The sequence below is a fragment of the Panulirus ornatus genome, chromosome 35 (genome assembly GCF_036320965.1).
Source record: "Panulirus ornatus isolate Po-2019 chromosome 35, ASM3632096v1, whole genome shotgun sequence".
Classification (NCBI taxonomy): Eukaryota; Metazoa; Arthropoda; class Malacostraca; order Decapoda; family Palinuridae; genus Panulirus; species Panulirus ornatus.
Window position 1 is genome coordinate 8600687 of NC_092258.1, and position 14514 is coordinate 8615200.

The window sequence follows — 14514 nt, forward strand, 5'->3', positions numbered from 1 at the left end:
GATATCATACTTCATGGTAATTCAGTGTTTGGATGAGTCCCTCATGTGAGGAAATATATAAATATATTTCATCATTCTCGATGAAAATGTCTTTATTCACCGTAAAAACAATGATGTTTGGAGAGTGTCCATTTTTTTTTGTCGCATATTTCACACAGACCTATTTACATTTACTGAACTCCCCTGCGATAGTATTCAGTATTCATTTACATACTCTAATCATGCATGAACGAAAGTATTTAGAATTGCATTAGTTCAAGGTACAATGATGGGATAACGCTTACATACAACAGTTTTCGCATTCAGATGGACTGAAAATAAATGATAGAACATGCATTATGAAACTAGACAATAAGAAAATAAAGATGCATTTGAAAAGGAATCAGGACTTAATTAGTGATACTGAATAGCATGATTGTTACTTACTGATTTGGAACAGTATAGGGTAAACCGAACTTACAATTCGTTTCTCCCACTGGGAAGATTGAAAGAAGGTATTGCCTGAGTGGCATACCACTGGATAATGGGAGTACCACTGTCACCATGGGTTTAAAGATGCATCACTTATGTTGTGATCATTAAGTTATGATTATTCGTTTCTCTTATAATATTTTCTTTTTCTAAAATCAGACAAGGGCATTAACATAGCGAACGACTTTAAAAGAATTCTATCTACGTTCATGCATAATTTCGTATGAAAAATATAGAAAAATACGTGTTCCTTGGGGAAGTGGTATCTCTAGCGGCAGGAGATGATGGTGGCGGGGTGGATGAGTGGGTGGACGAGGCAGTAGCTTCATCTCGAACTGTCGGATGAGGTCCGACTGGAGACCAGAGATTGATATGTCAACCTGACTGGCAAAACTCATCTTAGCTGCCGTCAACTGGCTGAACCACTGGAGCGAAAAATGTGTTCTGATGGTTCCATATCTTAGATCAGGTGCTGGGAGGAGGAGGAGGAGGAGGCCCCCAGTAGAGGGAGAGCAGGGTGATGGCCTGGAGATGGGAAGAGGCCTAACGCTGGGATGGCAGACTGTGGCTGAAACGGAAAGCCTAGCTCCTATAATTGGAAGGTAAAGGTCGGATGGCGAGGGACGTGAGACGTAATGAAGGCCCAAGTGATTGGTCCCTCCCCTCCAGTCTGGTGCCTGCGTTGAAAACAGGAAATGATATATATATATCTATATATATATATATATATCCTTATATATATATATATCTATATATATATATATATCCCTGGGGATAGGGGAGAAAGAATACTTCCCACGTATTCCCTGCGTGTCGTAGAAGGCGACTAAAAGGGGAGGGAGCGGGTGGCTGGAAATCCTCCCCTCTCGTTTTTTCTTTTTTTTTTCTAAAAGAAGGAACAGAGAAAGGGGCCAGGTGAGGATGTCCCCTCAATGGCCCAGTCCTCTGTTCTTAACGCTACCTCGCTAACGCGGGAAATGGCGAATAGTTTGAAAGAAAAGAAAGATATATATATATATATATATATATATATATATATATATATATATATATATATATATATATATATATATATATATATATATATATATATATATATATATATATCATTTGTTAACATCTAGTGTTTCTATGTGTTTCTATTTCCTGCTGTAGTTAGACGATTTCAATGTTCCGTAAAATGAACGTTTTTTTTCTTTTTCTAAAGCAATTCTCGGCGTTATTGCTCATGCTGAATACTATCTTTATGGCCGAGAAAACCAACCAACCCCCTAATCTACTGCGTTATTTATATATATCAAAATTGTCCTATACGACTCCATGAGCTGCTTATGAACGAGGTACCATTAGACTTTACATGTAATCAAAAATCTGTATTATGTGTTCATACTAAAGTCCTCTCCTGTTCTGAGTGAGCGGCTGAAAAGGTGATTATAAACTGAAATAGCTATTAGGTCGAATGTGATACATAGTAAATAAAAAAAAGGAAAACAATTAAAAGGAAATTAAAGAAAATCTTGAAGTAATGATATTTTACAGGATCGATCCAGAAGGAATGGTCGTACACTTTATTACCAGCTGTATAGGTATTGTATAATAATACAGCAGTTAGACAAAAATATAAAAGACATGTCTCGAGAGAAAGAGGAACTAAATCTTAAAGGATGTCAGGTGGACATAACTGGATTGAGCCAATAGCTCAATAGGTTCTTCTTGGCTCATAAGATAAGACGCAGTTTGGTCGAGAACCCACTTGATGCGGACGATCATATGGGACTTTTCGTGGAACTTCTCTCTCTCTCTCTCTCTCTCTCTCTCTCTCTCTCTCTCTCTCTCTCTCTCTCTCTCTCTCTCTCTCTCTCTCGTAGAACTCGTCCGATATCGGTATTTCTGCTTTTTTGCGCATCCTGCGTTCGGGATAAACGCCACTATCTACACATAGCCTTAACTTTGCACCACGTCATGGGCAAGCGACTGCCACCTGGTGAGAGATTATGAAACTCGGGGACGTATAAACAAAAGATTTTCACGTCAGGTATAAATAAACACCACAAAATGGTACTCTACCATTGGCTGTCAGAGAGACAAGTCTATACAGATAAACAGACACACATGTTTGCGTGCGTGTATACACACATCTGCATGTATTAACTAGAGTTTATCAATGAGCGAATGAGGCCATATTCTTTTTTATCCCTGGGGTTACCGCGCTAAAGAAGGAAACTGCGTATGTATACAAATTACAGCCATTTTTCTTTCTCCTCCCAGAACCACATGGAAATCCTTTCAAAATGTTGCCACATGGAGAGCACCTTTTTCCCTTCTCTCTCTCTCTCTCTCTCTCTCTCTCTCTCTCTCTCTCTCTCTCTCTCTCTCTCGCAGCATAAGCAAAACTGTGCTCAGAATGACTTTATCCAGCCAGCACCCACGTCGCTTCGCTTTCCCCCAGTTTGCATCAAAAGAGTTGGCCCCATAATGTGGGTGAATAAATCTCCATTTGTCTTGCCATTAGCTCCCTATTTTGAATCCAATTTCCCTCATCTAAAATCAACAAAGCCTCTTATAACTTGGAGTGGGGACTGCATTTTTTTTTTTTGAGGGAGGCTGGAGGTTTATGATCGAGCATTTGAATATTGGATAGTTTTACGTATAGATATACACACATATATATATATGGGTGTATATATACGTGATTTAGACTCTTATTTTTAAGCTGTATGTCATTATACGTGTCCGAGTTCGTCACTTCAGTACGTCAATGGAGAAACAATCATCTTGGAAATCAACATCTGCCCTGTTACTGTGAAGAGCAACACTTCGTCTGTCCTGTACATGTGAAAGCCTTGGTCTGCCTCAGGGATTAAGAGACCTTCTCCTGGGTACGTGAGAGCTTCTGTTCTCATCACAGGTGTAATGTGAAACGTATCTGAGAATTTATTCTCTTTATCATCTGAAGTTGTGAGATATCTTCATCTGCTTTTGAAAAGACGCCTATCACTCTGTGCTATCTTGCGGGCAACGCTAGAGATAGGTTAGGTTAGGTCTCTTCTTGGTGTTTCAGTCTTCAATGACGAAGATGTGGCCCTTGAACACGAAGGCCCTAGCCTTGAATACCAGAGTACTGGTGAGCGCCGCCGTGCTCAAGGGTCGTACCGTCGTACTCATGGGCCGTACCGATGCGTTCAAGGGTCGTACCGGCGTGCTCAAGGGCCGTACCGGCGTGCTCAAGGGCGGTAATGATGCGTTCAAGGGTCGTACCGGCGTGCTCAAGGGCGGTACTGATGTGCTCAAGGGCCGTATCGTCGTGCTTAAGGGTCGTAACGTCGTGCTCAGGGGTTCAGACATCCCACAGCAAAGTTAATTTTACAGTTAATGTAAGAATTACCTACATAGTTACGCCACAATTGCGTAAATTCCAGATGATTAAATTGAATCATTCACCTTCTTCGGTTAAAAGAAAGTTACATTAATAAGTTACATTAAGGTCGGGAAGGGAGAATGTAACTGGGTCTAATGTCATTTGATAATCAGTTACTTTATGAATTACATTTAGGTCGGGAAGTGAGATTGTGAGTTGGTCTAAATCTAATTCCAAATTATTTCCCGCGTTCGTAGGTTGAGAATTAACATTTGGGTGAAGATAGGGCTATACATTCTCTAACGCTATTTCACAGTAGTGGAGAGAATAACCAAATGGCTTATATTCGCACCAAAATGTTCAAGATTCTTGTCTTTAACGGCATGCAGTATCTCTCTCTGCCTGATTGGAGGGAGTTAGAACTTATGTTGTGAGTTAGAAAGTCGTCTTCTAGCCTAGCAGAGCTCGACGTATCAGTCATCTGCTAATATATTCACTTTTAAGGTTATGCATAATATAGCAACTTCCTCTGACTATTAGCTATGTTTAGCTATGTGATTCTTGTCTCCTACCTTGCTATTTCAAGTATAGTTGTTCAAATAATATATATCTTGGTGATTTAATGACATATGAGTTCCTATCAAGATGGTTCATACTGGGATGAAGTTATCTATATGATTATCTTGTCTACCTAAATATTATCTGGTCTTTACAAAATGGATCACATCTACGAAGACGAGACTACAGGACAGACCTCACGAGGTTGTAAAGGTCTTGAACCTTTATCCTCACCGGGTAACGGGAATTCAATGCACCTAAAAGGCCACTGAATACCATTAAATGGTAGAGAGTTAGGTTGTAAGGATCTGTCTTCCTAGTGTCGTCTGTCAATGTCCAGAAGACGAGACTACAGGACAGACCTCACGAGGTTGTAAAGGTCTTGAACATTTATGCTCACCGGGTAATGGGAATTCAATGCACCTAAAAGGCCACTGAACACCATTAAATGGTAGAGAGTTGGGTTGTAAGGATCTGCCTTCCTAGTGTCGTCTGTCATTGCCCAGTAGTCATTGTACGGTGTTGTGATACGCTGTACACACTTTGCTCCAGTTTTGTGCCATAAGAATAGGGCTGGGCTAAATGATATTGTCTTGACGTACTGATGATGTGTCTCGTCTACAGAAGCGAGCATCATTACGCACATGGAAGGGAAGTTGATTATTTTCCTTTCATTAAGTCTTTGTTAATTGCGTTCAATGCGTCTAGGACGCCGTCCCTATAGTCTTGGCCTTATCAAGGATCGTCCCAGTTAAATTATGTGGAAGTGAGATCTTTATTCCTGACATCAGCATCAGGCTTCCTAGAACTGTTGTGAGGAGGGAGGGAAGAATTCCTTATAGTATATACATATTTCGGGTCATCACTCTTCAGATAAATGCTTTAAGATATATTACCAAACCTTTTATGACAACAGAATAGCAAGGGGAGAAAAAGAGTCTTACATATCATTAATAAAATGAGATTTCCCCGAAGCGAAGGTGGGAATAAACAAAATGAATTATGAATAAGAGGAATATATATTTTCTAAATCTTTGTAATAACAGTGGAGGTCCATTAGAATCTTTCAGATACGTATTTGCACAAGAGTCGGACGCTTGGCGGAAGATTAATAATTCATAGTCTTTTACACTGTGCACTCCCCTGGCATCAACAACATGATGATCCATGGCCTTGTGTAATGCCATGATAAATTCTCCATCAAGATGAGCAGAGAGAGAGAGAGAGAGAGAGAGAGAGAGAGAGAGAGAGAGAGAGAGAGAGAGAGAGAGAGAGAGAGAGAGAGAGAGAGAGAGAAATGGTTTTTGGGATATGGTTAGAAATGTGAGAAATTCTGCATCTAACCTCCTGGTTAAGACAAGGGCCAAATATACCTGTTTTACCACTACTGGCTCTGAAAGCGATTTGACATCTCTCCTCTAAACACATTTCTAACCTCGTTCGACCCTCATTTTCTCCTCCTTAAGATAAACAACTAATAGTATTCATCTAATTATAAAGAAAATCAAGGATCTAGTTTATCTGTAGAGTTTGGGGGGATAACACAAAAGGCAAAAGGCTTTTTAGGAGGTGCTTGTCTATAATCCCACACTTGAGCACCACTTGAGCACGTACCCTGATCTATTCATCAGTGTACAGCTGATGATAAGTTCGTCTAGTGGGATGTGACGGATCCCACGCAGACGTTCCTTTAGGATCTGTTCACGAGTCGCGCAAGGAGACGTGCGTGAGGTTTTAGTACTGCTTTTATATTTCCATAATTGTCAAATGGGTCCGCTGGAAATGCAATCTGTTCCAGTTCGGATCCACCATGAAAGGAATTTACAAATTCTATTTCCCTGAGACTGACTGCTTTCAAGTTATAGTGCCGACACACACACACACACACACATACACACACACACACACACACACACACACACACACACACACACACACACACACACATATAGGTTCAAATCCTGTCGTCGGAGGTGATCGATAAATGGGTAAATGGCTTACACTGATGTCTGTGTGTGTGTGTGTGTGTGTGTGTGTGTGTGTGTGTGTGTGTGGGTGTGTGTGTGTATCACCTATTTGCCATTACCTATTTGTACTGTATGGGGTCTTTTGGTGTATATGTAAGTCTGTCCTTGTACATATGTGCAGAAATTCGTATGTGTTTTTCCACATATGTGTCGCGGTATTAGTGACCATTACATGTCGACTGATGGAAAGAAATTCCCCTGAAATGCCACAGACTGGCGAACACAACCTCCACACTCATCACGTAGTCAATGGTAAAGACGTGGATCTATAGCTTTGGCCTTGGTGATACCAGATGTGGAACTGCCTTCCGCAATGTTTGGCCTTGTTGTCGCTGTATTCTAGGTGTATTAGGGTATTGGGTGATGGGTTAGGTTACACTTGAAGTGTATTAGGTGTAGTATGAACTAAACATTCTTCAGGGGTCCACTTTGGAATGTTCCCTGGATCCATCATTACCTCACTTAATGAGCAGTTTCTCCAGTGATATAATCACTGTAGAGATTAATGAAGAAAAAAAGATGGGAAAGATGTAGTAAAACAGATAAGGAAATGCCACACTGATGCCAATACGCTACTGTTGTTGAACTAAGTAACTTAGTAAAGATAATAATGAAAATAGCAAAAGAGAGCAGAAAAAGATTACACTTCTCTGAGGGGAATTAGACGTAAGAAATAATGAGGGGCCCCTGAAGATGAGTGGATTTGGGGGTGGGAGGCACTTAACATGAGGGAAAAAAAAAAAGAAAGATGTTTGAAGTTGGATCAATATAGCAATAAGTGGAGAGAACTCTTGAGAGAGAGACAGGGGGAAGGAGGAGGCGGAGGAGGAGGAGGGACGTGAGTGACAGCTTCCTAAATGAGTCAAGTGAAATCAAAGTGGGTTGACTAATTTTACTGTTCTTGATGAGTGAAAATCTAACCCATGGTATGAACCCCCAGTGTGAGAGTTTGGTACACAGTATCTACGTAAGATAATGCCACGCCTAGAATTGATAATGATTGATGGTGATTGATGATGGTTGATGATGATGATGATGATGATGTGTGTGTATATGTGTGGTATATGTGTGTGTGGGTGTGTGTGTGTGTGGGTGTGTGTGGTGTGTGCGTGTGTTTGTGTGATACAGCAAGTCCTCTGGGGTGGAAAACAACGAAATATGTCATTTTTTTTGCACGTATATATTTGGGGATATAGCTTTCACCTGCTTTTCGATTCAGTGTTTTATATTGTGTCTGTAGAGGAATGAAACTAATGTGTTATTTAAGAGATAAAACAGTACACCTCCCCCCAAAAAAAAATTGTATATGACTACAAGGAAATTTTGGCTAATCAGTAAGAGGACTATGATGGAGAGAATGATATGATCGTTACGAGGTACTTGATCGAGATGGTTTCTATGGTTCCTAGCTGATCCCTGACAGAGAAAGGGACTAGATAAGAGGGAGAGAGGAAGTTCATACAACATTTAACCATTTGTAAAAAAAAAAGAAATACATTGACGGAATGGGCAGAGAAGGTTTTTAGAAATGTCTCTCAAACAGAATGGAAGTATAGAAAATGGATGTTGAGAGCAATAAGAGATTCATATAGATAAAGGACGAATGATAGTCTAGCTAGTGTCACGATCAATGATTAACCAAGATATCCACATCCCGTTATAGGTCAGGTTAGATGTCTGAATTTAGGTGAGTTAAGGTTGGGTTCAGTTCAGTTACGAGTGCAGAAACAGAGGTCTGTTTTGAGCACTATGATAGCGAGAGTACAACGTCCTTTGTTAGCCCAGGGTTGCTTAGATAGTGTTAAAAAGAGCTTAGGTTCGGATACAGAAATAAAAGAGCTGCTCTATCATTATAATTGCACTAGGTTAGTTGAAGGAGAAAATACAGTGTAATCACCACATGTCAAAGGTAGTTTCTACCACAGTATCATGTTGTGCTTGGACGTCCAAGGCAGAGAATGCAAGAGATCACTATTTCTTTGCCTTCTGGTCGTGTGAAGGATGGCGATTGCAAAAGGAAGTACAGCGAGGCGCTATTTCACCATGAGGCAGGAAGCGTTGAATCCCTGGGATGTGCCTTTGTGAGAGTTAAGTTGTCTAAGAGATGTACTGTGTGCTGGTGACAGAGGGCTTTTAAGCGCTTGTCCCAAGGCAGGGGAAGGCTGGCTATTGTGATGAATATTGGTGCATAAGACGGTAAAATACGAGTGAATGGGAAATAAAAGCAAGACAGATGTGCTCAATGGAAGGGAAATTATGCGAGAATGTACGAGGCGAATGGTCAGATAATAGAGACAGTGTCGGGGCTGAAATATCTATCCATTACTTTCAGAAGGGAAGGGAAGGGAGCGTGGGGACAGAAGGCTGCTAGAGGAAATAGTGGAATACTCAATATTTGCCAAATGAAAAGGGATAGTATGTATGTACGTGTCTGTAAGAAGGCTTATGGGAAGATCAGCCATAATACATCACTATATACTGGTATCATACATTATACACAGCTATCTATGGATTCTGCTTCGGTGGGATTTGAAAAATGAGGGCAGAAGTGGAGTGTAAATGTCCTAGGTAACAGTAGTGTGGCTGAGTGAGCTGAGAATAGTGAGGTAGGGTGGTACTGACATGTAGGGAAGGTGAGTGGGGAGAAGGATGACTGAGAGGAAAGTACGTGTCGTAAATGGAGGGGACATGGATGAGGAGACCAAAATGGAAATGAAAGGATGAAGTGAAATACATTTTGAGTGCTCGGGGCCTAAACATGCACGAGGGTGCAAGGCATGCACAGGAGAGAGTGAACTGTAGTGATGTAGTATACATAGTTCGATGCGGTGTCAGTGGACAGATCCAGGGTACATGATGTGGCAGGGGCAAACTACCATAAGGTCTATGGGTCCTGGATGTGGATGGGAGAATGAATTTGAGCGAATAAGGCCTTTCCTTCATTTGTTGTTGTCGCTACCTCGCTAATACGAGAAACGGCGAACGATTATGAAAGAATGAAAGAATATATATATATATATATATATATATATATATATATATATATATATATATATATATATATATATATATATATATATATATATATATATATATATATATATATATATATATATATATATATATATCACTTTCTTCTAGTCCTCTTCTCATCTATATGACATTCCACACACTTTTGTCCAGTGTCGTATTCTTCGTCTTCTTGTCTGTGACTTTCACATCCTCAGCACATCACTGCCTCCCACATAATGGTCGACGCTCTTCCCTTGTGACTACCGAAGCGAACCATCTGATAATGGAAGAGACGAGTCGGGCTGGAAATCATTTTATGATTTGTGCTGTTCATTGTCTGCCATGACTGTGGACTGTGGGAACTCTCCCCCTCGCCCACACACACACACACACACACACACACACACACACACATACATCGTCTGCCATGACTGTGGGAGCTCAAGACACACACACACACACACACACGCACATGAAGGCTGGAGCCTCACACAGAATTGATTTTTCCTTGACGTAAATTTCGTATTCATTCAATACACAATCCAAGGGTTTTCGAGTTTCAATTCACACTTTTACAAGAGCTCGTCTTTTATAATCTGAAAGCAGCATAATCCTTGATCATTCTAATGGAACAAAAGAAAAAAACACAATAGAATCCACAATTGTTGAGGTTGTGTTCACAAAATTTTCCAGGAAATTATAACGAGAAGATTTGACAATTATATGTGTTTAACACCTATCTTGAACCCGGCATCCTATAGTGTTATATAAGCTTTATCATAACAAGCCTCGATCATTATATATAGTCTGGAAGCCGCTAATATATTATATCCATCCAAATATCTGTGCTTTGGAATAAAGAATTTAGATTTATTTCTAATTATCTCGCGATTTCTTTCTTAAGAAATTCAAATGTCACCAGGAATCCTTCCAGAAATGTTTTCTTTTTCTATTTCTGGGAATGTTTTCTTCGGTTACCCATTTATAGATAGATTTCTTTTTTTTTTTTTTTTGACCTCTACAATTCATCTACTGTTGCCAACTGGCCTGGTTCAGCCACTGGATAAGAATTCTGCATTTTCTCTCTTTTCTTTTTTTCAGCTCTATCGAGGCAATGGTGGAAGATGAGCCTTGCTTTGACCCAGGCCAATTGAGTTAGTCGCTTTATCCTTATCTTTCTCTCACCTGAAAGTGTGGTCCCTTACTCTCATAACTGGCAGGTAGGTTTTCCATCGGAAGCTAATTTCTTGCGCAGTAGCCCATTTGATTTTTGGGTGAAATCCATCATTCACCAACTCTCGTAAGCTATTATTCAATATATAACTTTAGTACATAACTTCAAGGCTGTGCTACGATCAGAGGCAGGGTAATGCTAGATACCATGGAAGCTGCACTATACTCAGAAGCAGGGAAAATGTATACACGAGGTGTGTGTGTGTGTATATATCATGCATGTCATTACTCCCAGAGACATTTTGAAATTCGCATATCCTAGATCGTTCTCCCTTTTCATATTTACAGCACTCAATATCCCCAACCCTTTCGTCGATCCACTGAGGCAAGAAAGCTCTTCCCAGGTACACAAAGGCCCTTATTTGCTCCCAGCCAATCACTCTGAGAGCATTATTCCCTTCATCCTGTTCAGTCTTTTCCCTGATATTTTCTCTCGTGAGAAGATCCTTGCCTGCATATTCCACCGCCTCTTGTTTATCATTAACGATATCACATAGGAAAATCCAGTGGAAAAGGGAGACATCTCTCGGGTGTGAGATGCTACACATTGTACATGTGGTATCTAGGTATCTATACATATATATACCTTGTAATCTGAAGGTGTTTTGATTGACCCCACTACCCTTCTCTGTCCACGCGCCTCTACCCCTCTTAATTACTGGATACACATAAACCTTACCAGGTATACTCAAAAGACTTTCTCCGCAGTTTGGAGGTTCAGTTTTGGACACGCTCTTCTCTGCACTTTTCAAATTTTCTAGCTCGAAAACATTTTTGAAATAAACTTTGATACATGACGAAGGAGTAATAAAGAAGATAGACTTTGAATACAAGACATAAGGACACTATGACAAGACATTAAAGAATTTTCAACAGTAGATGTTATCATTAACATAACCATCATAGTCATATTTCCTTCATGAGTAGGTAGGATGTATAATGCTTGTACTGTATGAATAAATCATGCTAATCTATTTGGTTTATTCCTGTATGACCATGATGTTAAGGATATACGATGATAGCTTATAGAAAAAAATTAAAAAAGAAAAGGAAAGTACTATTGAATTGTGCTTGTGCATGTCAATAAATGATATGTTAGGTATATGAGCAAATAGCAAGGTAACGGTTTTATGCAACAGTTACATTATAAGCAAGAGAGAGAGAGAGAGAGAGAGAGAGAGAGAGAGAGAGAGAGAGAGAGAGAGAGAGAGAGAGAGAGAGAGAGAGAGAGAGAGGTGGAGTGAGGTGGGGGGAAGACGATCCAATAAGCGACACCTGGTGTCTGTACGTCGCATACGTGAAGTGACGAAGTATACGGTGTGTGAGAAATGTCGTCCCTTATATTCATGGTGAGGAGACGAATAAGATTCTCTACCTCAGTTTTAGTCGAGAATATAAAGAATCTAATGAAATAAATTCTTCTCTATCTCGAATCATCTTTACACACACACACACACACACACACACACACAAGAACACATAGGAAGTTGCAAAAATGTGCATCATTATGCTCGCAAAACACCCGATGAAAACATATGATTTAGGATATTATTTTGGGGTGGCGTGAGTGAGGCGAGGTCTTTGACACCGCTGGCTTTTTTAGCTGGCATCTCTGCCAGCTATGTTACACCTGCACCGTCAGTTCATTCCAGAGTAAAAACATGTGTACCACCACATCAGCTTCCCCGATGTGCATCCGTCGAACAGGAGAGACTTTGCCAGTGTTATACTATGCTCCCCAATCTACTCACTTTTCTCACTTCTCAGTGAGTGGCATCTCAGTGGTGGGCCGTTTTGACATCTATATCTTTCACTACACCTCGAAGCTTTGGAACTCCCCATTTTTTCGCATTTCTCTCCTAATAACTATAATTTTGGCACGTTCTAAAGGGCAGGTATACCATTACCTCCGTATTCTTAAAACATTTTTCCTCTTACCTTATCTCTCCCTTTCATTAACCCTCTTCACATTTCATTCAAAGCTCGACCCCTGATGTGGACTTCCGGCTGTGACCAGAGCCTCCAATATAGACAAGTGTTCCAGTACTTTGACAAGCTCTGTCGGCGGGTGTTGATTTAGCCAAGAAAGTCAGAAAAAAAAAGAATGTCTTGCCTCAAATGATGGGATTTGTTAAATCACAAGATTTAATCTCAAAGAAGCTTCCAAGTTGGTGCATCATCTTTTAGCATCGGAGTGGAGTAGAATTCCATTCTAAATGTCCATTAGGCTTGAGAGAGTGACAGTCATCTGTCAAAGCCCCTCAAATAAGACGATAAGTGATCAGTCTCCTGTTTACGCCTTGGACTTCATGCAAAGGAAACCAATTAGAAAATAACCTGTTGGCAAATCAGTTCTTTTTTTTCTTGACAAAATAGCCAATGGCCATCATACCTGTCTAAACCATCACCCATCGCTTATGATGACTGCCTAAACCATCACCCACCTGTTATGATGACTGTCTAAACCATCACCCACCTGTTATGATGACTGCCTAAACCATCACCCACCTGTTATGATGACTGCCTAAACCATCACTCACCAGTTATGATGACTGCCTAAACCATCACTCACCAGTTATGATGACTGCCTAAACCATTACCCACCTGTTATGATGACTGCCTAAACCATCACCCACCAGTTATGATGATCCTCCTAAACCATCACCCACCAGTTATGATGATCCTCCTAAACCACCATCGATCAGCGGTATTAACTGTCGAAAGAGACAAGTGTAATACATTGTGTTGACTGATGACACATATGATGCGTTTTTTACTCACGCGACTCGATTTATTTCCGAGTGAAAACAAGTGATAACATCACATCCACAAGGGACGTTTATGATGCTGCATTGCATCGTTGCATCTGCGTTTCCCAACACATGTTTCCGGACGCATCGTAAGCAGACCAAACACACCATGGTGCATTAGCCTACCGGTCATTACTCTTGGTAATGTTTATCGTATTTTTGATGCATTGCCTGGGCGCCTGATTATACACTGAGTTAGCATACTTTTACCTTCCTCTCCCACCTGGCATATGTGTGTGTGTGTGTGTGTGTGTGTGTGTGTGTGTGTGTGTGTGTGTGTGTGTATAAACACTTAATCGCGCTGCACAGGGAGGGAGCTGTGTACTCGGTGGGTCCCATCTCTTATCTGTCGCACAACTCCTTGCTTACATTCATCATGTCTTCAGTCATAGGATTCCATTCAGCCACCACTCTTACACTGTAAAAGTACTTCCTCGCATCTTTCCTAACAGTTTTCTTGCTTAATTTCGTGTTACAAACTTGCCGAGGATTGCATGGATCTATTTTGTGGTGGGGCACACAAGCAGCCAGCTCTAGGGAGCAAAAGACAAATGATACCTACAGAAAACGGAAGGTGAACCAACATTGCGGTGCAGACCAAGTGGTTCAAGTTATGAAGTTAGCCTGAGAGAGATGATCAATCGAACCAGGGGTCGACTCAAGTGAGTTTGTTGCGCTAGAACCACCTCTCCCTTATCCCCTATCCCTGGGGATAGGGGAGAAAGAATACTTCCCACGTATTCCCTGCGTGTTGTAGAAGGCGACTAAAAGGGAAGGGAGCGGGGGGCTGGAAATCCTCCCCTCTCGTTCTTTTTCCTTTTTTTTTTAATTTTCCAATAGAAGGGACAGAGAAGGGGGCCAGGTGAGGATATTCCCTCAAAGGCTCAGTCCTCTGTTCTTAACGCTACCTCGCTATCGCGGGAAATGGCGAATAGTAAGAAAGAAAGACACACACACACACACAAACACACACACCTCATATGGTATAGAATGGCCATAGATAGGTTGCAGGATGTGTAAGGTGTCGGCAATCATTTCTTCAGGC